Consider the following 8847-nt stretch of genomic DNA (forward strand, 5'->3'; position numbering starts at 1 on the left):
ACTAGTTAACACAAGGTGCAAATAATTTTAGCACACATTAAACGAAAGGAGTAAAAAAATGCAGAAGTAATAATTATCTATATATAAATGAACGTCAGTGTGTGTGGGTTTGTCTTTTATAGACTCCTAAACCAACTGACCGAAAGCTATGAAACTTGGCATACTGATAGTTTAAAGGTCGAGGAAGGTCACTATTGACATTAAAACATTCTACGACGAACCATTCGAATGGGATGAGCAAACAACGAAATGGAATTTTCTGATTGGTTAAGCGTTAACCATTGTTTTAAATTCAAGGATTCAGTTGGTTGGTGTCGTGTCATGGACAGAAAATAATTTTAAATGTGATCAAAGGTCCCATATACAACATCTGCAATTAAGGATTCAGTTTTTCATATATTTAAAGATAACATCACTGATAATCACTGGCTTATAGCTCTATTTGATCAAAAAGTGGTTTTAGGTACGTATTTAAATATTTAATTATTTTATATTCGCTATGTCAGAAAAATTCAATGAACATTACGTGGTAGCTCGCGTGATTTACGTCACCGAAATTATACTTTTATTAGAGGTATGTTATTTTATACTGATACAAGGCTCTTTTATTTTATTTATATTAATTGTTTCAAACGGGTTTCTAAAAAATTACTTATTTAAAACCAACAATAATGGAATTGAAAAAAATATTTAGATATTCAAAAGCAAAATTAATTGAAAAGTAGCACTAATTCTTTTAAGAGGAACATAAAAAACGAAGCCATTGTGTCTTAATTGCGCCAATAATGCTTAATCAATAAATGTAATATATGCACATTGAAATAAACGAAATAAGCTATGTAAAACGAAAGCAAACGTAATGAAGTAAGGGTATTTATCTGTCAAAAAGAACCATAATAAATCATCATGCTGTCATTGATAACCGTAATGTTTAATTAATGTTGGTAATATGAATTAATTGAAATAAAAAAGTAACTTCTGAATAAAAAAAATAAAAAATAAGGAGAAATGATGCTTATTTAATGTTTTGGGTAACCGTAAAAATCTACATATTATTATTGACATTGATAATGTTTTAATTAATATTGATGATAATTATATTGGCAATTTATTCAATTGTGTATTAATAGAAATAAAATAATTGATAATGTGTATTAATTGAAATAAAATGAAATAAGCGATGTACTAAAAAGACAAGCTCATAGAGGAAAGATTAATGGGAAATCCGTTTAAAAAAAAACGTAAAAAATCTGCATTCAAAGATGACGCTTTATTCATATGTGCCACTACTGGTACTATGGTAATTGAGGAATTGATTTTTTATAAGAATTCTAAAACAGGTTTTCCGCTGTTTCAGATAATATTTTTTCCAGTGTTAGCTAAGATAATGTATTAATATTTCAATGAATTAGAATTAAAAGAAGTTTTCTTTTTCAAAACCACATATAAATATTTTAACAGTAAATTAAAGGTTAGATAGAGAAATGGTCATGCTTTAATTTCTTTTTCGAGAAAAAAATTCGGCTTTAGTTGTCTGCCTCTGACAAATATGTATAAACTCAAATGGTGAAGGCATGTGTATAATAAGTACCAAATATACTAATATTGGTATAAAATATTACATTGATATATTTAGTGATTATTAAAACTGCGCCAATGCAAAGCAGTTTTAAAATGGATACTTTGGAATTAAGTATTTTACTTCCTCTCGAAAGGAATATGTACGCGAGAATATCGCTTAATAGTAGTCAATTTGAACTATCATGAATTGGCCGCGAACGATAGCATCATGCCAAGTGATGCTAAATACATATTATCTTTGTCCCAATGATATGAATTACAAACAACGAGCTTTGCTTACTTCGATAAAGCAAATGCACCGAAGATTACAACATGTAATATTAAATTTAAAAAAATAAAATTATTTTAGCTATATTAATCAAAGAATTTAGTGGAAGAACTAGGTAAGTGGTATTTTCAGAAATGAAAAAAGGAGCTGGATCCGAATTATTTTATTAGCTATTTATTAGAATTTCAGGCTTTATTTTATTTACCACTGCCTAATTTGAAATAAAAATCATGCAAGAATAATAAAAACTAATATGGATTAGTGATGTTAAGATCAGTTATGTTATATTAAGCATACCCATATTGACGCAACCACTTTATGTTATTTTCTCTAATTCCTTAATTCCCTTAAAAATGTCATTCACTTTGCTCTTTCATCAAGCTTTTTAATTGTATCGGTATATGCCTTTTAGTTTTGTGGATGACTGCGTTGTGTTTCTCGGTACTGATTTATTGATCCCTTTTTTTTTATTCTTCCCGTGAGAAAAACGGGTATTCAGCTAATAATAAATAAAAACGGTGATAAGCGTATGCTTTATTTTTACTAAAACATTTTGTATATCTTTCCTTCAATTATGGCTAATTTTTCTCTTACAACAAAAAATTAAATGCACCAAATTTTACCTATTTACTTTATTTTCAGCTATATGCTTCAAGTGAACAGTTTGTTAAATAGAGAGAATTATTATCCTTACTTGGTTACGGATGCGAATTTCATCAAGAGTTTTAAGTTAAAAGAAATTGTTGTTGTTGTCTTATGTCGCATGTCAATACAAGCCTATTTGAATTGTTTCTTCTTGTTTTCCCGTGGCGCCATATATGGCCAAGAACGTCACAGCTGATTTTTCAGGGAGGACCCAAAACGATTTTTCTCGTTTCTTTATAAGCGGTTTAAAAACCGTCAGATCAATTTTTTTCCACGCAGTTGATCTTAGACTACGATAACTCTAACTTTTTCTGCAAACCATTTTACGATTGTTTTCCATACTCACTCTTTTATTAAATACTTTGCTCGCGATTATTTTGTGGTTTTTAACATTTTATAAATGAAAAGGGCAACTAAAATTTTGAATGTTTTTATGCTTAAATATTTTTCTAAATAATTAATACTTTCTTCATACTAAGAAACTACAGCTGCTGATGTTCAGGAGACAGACCTCCCAATGAATTGACCAGACAACAACAGCTTGTGACAACAACAATGCTGACACAGTTACTTTATGTATAAAGAGAGTTGAACTTTGGGACAAACAGCATAGCCCTGCCATCAATTGATGACTAAAAAAACTAACCTGACTTAGTTTTTCCCTTTGCCCCCATGAGGCCGGATAGTCTTGTTGGAAGGGCACTGTTGCCATGTCCAAGAGGTAGTAAGTTCGATCCCCGGCAGCCGGAAACTCCCCGTGTAGTAAATGGTGACTGATGCACGTTAAGTCTGCCGAGTCGCCAAGTCATCCATATTCCCTTAACAAATCAATACCACTGTGGGTATTGATCCAGCAGTTTTCTTGTATTTTATGTACCTTAAATAATATTTATTTGCTGTATTTAATACCAAGGTACCATAGCCTACACCTCAAGGACACCTCACCATGCATCCCAAGGTAAAACATTGTGTAGAACCTTGGGATACTTTGCAAGGATGTAAAAAAATAACTTATATATATATAAATTACATCATAGAATAACAAATTTTGATTTTTTGAAGTGTTTGTAAGCTCTTAAAATGATAAGCAATAAGAAATAACTCACATTTCTAATATAGTCTTTATCCAAGTAAAAATAAAAATATTTGTTTTCAAATTGTCCTAAAGTTCAACGCCTTCTCCCCCTTTTTGTTAAAATATCAGAGTTTGCTTGTAATAACAGTTTGCTTGTAAATAACATTAACTAACAATTTGTTTGTAAAATATTAGTGATTACATGCTTAAAAAACAAATGTCTGTTTTTAAACAACAGTATATTTCTGCAAAATAAACGGTTTTATTCTGGCACACGTGCTGATAGTAATTTTTTTCGTAAATTTAACAGATTTTTTTTTTGCACAATGTAGCTTTTATCATCCCATATTGACAGGTAACTCAAGCCATCAAATTTATCCTCTTTAAATGGCACGTACTATGAAAAAATTCCTAAATGTGAGCTAATAACTGTAGACTTAAGTTCTACTTTACTAAATTAATATCTAAATTAAAATATCTTGAACACACATGTTTCCTAAATTAAACAATGGGTCAAGTAACGAAAAATTAATCTACCGGAAATCTACGCCTGTGACGACCATGAGAAGAATTTACAGTTAAAATATTAATAAAGGCAAAATTAATAATGCAGTATTTTAGAAAATAATTGTAGTTTTATGATCTTTGAACAACTGTTACAGAGAATTTAAGCCTTAGTAATTCTCTAAGACACACAAGATAAAACTTGTTTCATATATTGATTTCTGAACATCCGAAACTCGAGAGATAAATATTCTCCAGCGTCCTAACGACTAAATAATCGACTTCCTGTTATCTGAATCGAGTTACCTATTCATGTCTAAGGGTGGACAAAGGTGATACTGGAGTTTACAAATATTCGACTTAGGATAATATTTTGTCGGATGCAGCTGTAGGCTGTCCCCTGAGGCTTTCATACATTTTGGAATTACATCTTTAAGATTAAAATAACATGCATTTATCTAAGAAGAAAATCTGCTTATTTTGTAGGAAATTTATTCTGTTAAAGATCACTTTAAAACATTAATTTTTAACACTAAAAATTGCATAATAATATTATATATTTCATAGCACATAATAGTTTGTATGATTTCCTTTTGAATGTTATTTTTGTTTTTGAATGATTAAACAAAAGTAATAAACATTCATTTAAATAGTTTTCTTGTCAACGTCTAAGGGTGGACAAAGACAGTGCTAGAGTTTATAAATATTCGACTTATGGTATTTCGTCGAATGCAGCTATAGGCTTCCTCGGGCTTTTATACGTTTTGGAATTACATATTTAAGTTTAAAATAATATTTATTTATCTAAGGAGAAAATCTGATTATTTTTTAGGAGATTTTATTGTGTTAAAGATTACTTCAAAACATTCATTTTTACCACTAAAAACTAAAAGCTCATATAATTATATTTTGATAATAATGATTTAAAAGTGTTTATGATAATGTAAAAATAATAGACGTAGATTTAAACAGTTTCTTGTCTACGTTAAGTAAGTTAAAAAAGTGACGTTTCCATGCTGGGATTTCTTAAGAAACAAAAGAAGTACTTCTAATGAGGAAAACAGACTCCAATTTCGGCGGAATTGGTTTATTTGTATACTGTTACCGCAAGGAGAAAAACATTCCTGGTAAAATTACCGTACTATATGTTACTGACATTTCTCACAAAAAAAAACATAATTCTTGCTAGGAAAGCCAAATTACAGGATATTTAAATCATTAATTTAGTAATTTTTTCATTCATATGACGAAAATTAACCGGAAATTCTCATTTTCGAAATTACAGTTAATACTTACTACCAAAACATAAGTAAAAAAATACAAAATTGAAAAATAATTTTAGTAGAACAAATAGTTTTTATGTCATGCCCAATGTATCATGATAAAATATAAGAAAATCAATCTTTACTATACTTTATTGCTCATTTTACTAATTTGATTAGTACGTATTGGTGAAAACTATCGAGCATTTTGATATTCCCGTTGAGCTAAAAACGCGGTCAATTTCACTATATTCTGGTCGTTTTGACCATGCTTTTTTTCAGTGCAGTTTTGACTGATCACAGTGATCCCTTAATATTATTCCCCTCTCTGTCGGGATAACAGCGAGAATTTTTTATTCTTTAGTCATTCCTATAACTCAAAATTTGGAAAACTAAGAAAAGTCCTTTATTAAAAGTAATATTTCTACATACTTCAGTCAAAGAATTTCCGTGTCTTCTGGGATGGGTCAAAATTACAAACCTACTGTGTTAGGTATCAAGAGCTACAGATTCACTGTTTGGATCGAAAATATAATATAGGTATAATGTAATAATTTTCTTAAAAAATATATAAAAACTGGCGTGTCAATTTTTGGGCAGTTTTTTCCGGTATTTTTTAACAATGCCTAAATATGACATGATTTATAAAAGCTTAAAATTAAAACAGTTAATGCTTTAAAATTGTTTGAAATGATTATTTACAAAGTAGTGGCATTAGACAATACAATATTGTATACCCCTCATACTCCATAAAACTTTGTAGCATATCAAAAGTTGTATTTTAGGAACTATTTTATTTTAATACTCGCTATATTTGAGATACTTCCAGTGATTTTCATGGTTTCTTAAAAAGCGTCGTGAAACTTGATGTTAAAATTTAATAAAGTCTACTTGCTCTGTTTTCAATTCCCCCAAGGCTTAGAATGTCTGCTTATTCAGAAATCTGTTAAGTCAATTATTAACTTCAAAGAGCCAAAATTAAATTCCGAAATGGTGTATCCCCCCACAAATATTTAGTACGCCATTTACTCCTTAAATTCCTCTCAAATAACAAATTCAATTTTTCAAATATCTGTTTAAAGTGAGGGTTACGTGTAAAACATATTACCAAACCTCACAAATTAAAAGGATGAAATTGTTTAGAATTAAATAGATTTCTATGTTTGGTCTAGTGACAGCAAAACTTTAGAAACGTGGTTTGCATGTAGATTGTATGAAGAAAATTTCATTGAATTCGGTGAGAGTAAGAAATATTAGTAAATTAATTATAAGTACGATATTGTTCGAATTTCCATTCTAAAATTATAGTTAAATAACTGGAAGGTGTCTCCCTATCTAATTAACATTAAAGTTTATGAATAAGAACATTTTTTAACTTTAAGGTATTAAAACCGCTTGCAACTAGTATAGTGAAAAAACCATGAACACAAAACTATACGGTTTTTTAACCATTTAAAACAAGCATGTTTTGAAAACAGTAAAAAAAATAAATTCATCTTGTCATTGGAGCTAGGCTTTTCTATAGGTAATGGGCATTGGAGTTAGGTGGAGGTTTATCGAGAAGAAATATTGTGGTGTCAACCCTGGAACTCGAACTCCCATTCTGTCGGTAATAATATAGATAGATCTACCCTCTCTACTAAATTCTTGTTTGTGAAAATTGCAACACCATGAAGGAATCGTCATAATTGAATGAAATTTAATACACAGTTGAGTGGCAGTGGTACAAATAAATAATTAAACTTTCAAAGCAAACAAGCAATAACAAGATATCGAAATCAGGATTTTGTGTAGCCACCACGCACCGCAATAAGCGCTGCTACACGGCGTGGCATGGAGTCAAGCAAATTTTGAATGTCTGTCTGAGGAAGAGCATTCCATATAGTTTGTATGCGTACCCAAAGTTCGTCTGTAGAAGCAACAGGACGAGGATCACGAGCGAGGCACCGACCAACGAAATGACACACATGTTCAATCGGTGACGTATCTGGNCTTCGTAGCTAAAAATTTAATGAACATATTCGCAGCTAGACGAAATCAAACTAGTCTTCGTCAGTGCGGTGATATCGTTAGCATAGTCAAGAATCCTTGCACGTTAAACCACAAGCATCGTCTTAAATCAGATTCCTGATGCTTCGCCTAGAATAAAAGTTATCATATCGGCCTGCCGATATGTGCGTTAAGTCAATAATTCGCAATACATCCATTTAAAAATGTCTAAGGGTAGTGCTCGTTAAAATTGCTGGATCATAACAAAAACAAGAGTTTTTTTTAATTTTTAAATGGGGAAGTCAAACAGAAATAAAAACAAAAAATCATTGTCGTTTTTTATAAGAAAGATTTAGCGTTGCAGATTATGCTTTGAGTGTTTCTCACAACCGGATCTTTAGAAAAAATGATGAAAAAGAAGGCTCTTTAAAATATGCTTTCAAAATAAAAAAACACAATTAATCAAAAAAGCAAAAGAGAAACAAAAATTTTCCTAAATTCTTAAAACAAAACTTGCAACGTAGAAAATCAATTTTCTATTTTACTGGTTATCCAATTATCTGTATAACTTTAAAAGAAAAAGTGGAGATAAAATATATCAGAAAAGCTGTTAAAATGCCGCATTTAAAAAAAAAACCCAGCAAAAGTGAAAAAAGAAAACAAACATTTCACTCTTTTCAAAACAAAAAGTGCCGATGATAAAACGACAAAAATGACTTTCCTGATTAAAATTATACTTCGCCGAATATTCGTAATATCCTTAATGTTAAAAAATGGAGTCATTTATAAAATTGAACTTTAGAAGAGAATATGACACAATGAAAAAATACACTTTGCCTTGTGACGATCACTAGATGCTGTTAGCCATTCCTTATATTTTTCATCAAGTGCCCATAAATTATTAAAAACACACTATCCTGGCATTTCTAACAATTTCACATTTGAATGAAGTATGAAAGCTACCACGTGTGCTATCAGAAGAATTGAATTTCTCGAATCCTATGGATGTAGAAGGTCAATGCAGGTCTTAAAGCTGATAAAGTATCTAAGTACTGTCTAAAAATAAGTCAAGACCTCTACCCACCTGCAATATCACGCTCTCCTCTCCCCACACTAAATTTTTTTCTTTCAGAATGATCCAGAAAGAAAAAATATTTTAATGAAAAAAATTAATAATAAAATAAAAATAATAAGAGCGTGTTTTCTTCCACTTGCTCGTAACCCCTACCCTCACATGCATTCAAAATGTTCTACCCTCGATGCAAGATCTCATTCTAGGCGAAAGACGTACTTTTTAACTGTGGATATTTTTCTAAGATATAAAAATTGTTCCAACCAACTAGTGATACTAGAAATTAAGAACTTTTAAGAACCTTGAATTAAAATTAAGTACTTTTAAGGGCCCTTAATTTTCAAAATAAAAACTAAGCAGTTTTTAAGGACTTTTAAGGACCGTGGGAACCCTGTTTAAGTTATGATATGAGACACAAAAAAGTACTTTCTCAGAAAGAAAAAAAAAAAAA

At 30.3% G+C, this 8847-nt stretch overlaps 1 long non-coding RNA gene across 1 annotated transcript in view; it reads left to right on the forward strand.

Moving 5' to 3' along the window:
* Nucleotides 1–249: 249 nt before the first annotated feature.
* Nucleotides 250–8847, forward strand: part of LOC139426993 (uncharacterized) — a 91801-nt gene continuing 83203 nt past the window's right edge. The window contains exon 1 of the long non-coding RNA XR_011638127.1: nucleotides 250–463. This is a non-coding gene — a long non-coding RNA (uncharacterized lncRNA). The remainder of the gene's footprint in view (nucleotides 464–8847) is intronic.

Source organism: Parasteatoda tepidariorum, chromosome 1 (genome assembly GCF_043381705.1).
Source record: "Parasteatoda tepidariorum isolate YZ-2023 chromosome 1, CAS_Ptep_4.0, whole genome shotgun sequence".
In the NCBI taxonomy this organism is placed as follows: Eukaryota; Metazoa; Arthropoda; class Arachnida; order Araneae; family Theridiidae; genus Parasteatoda; species Parasteatoda tepidariorum.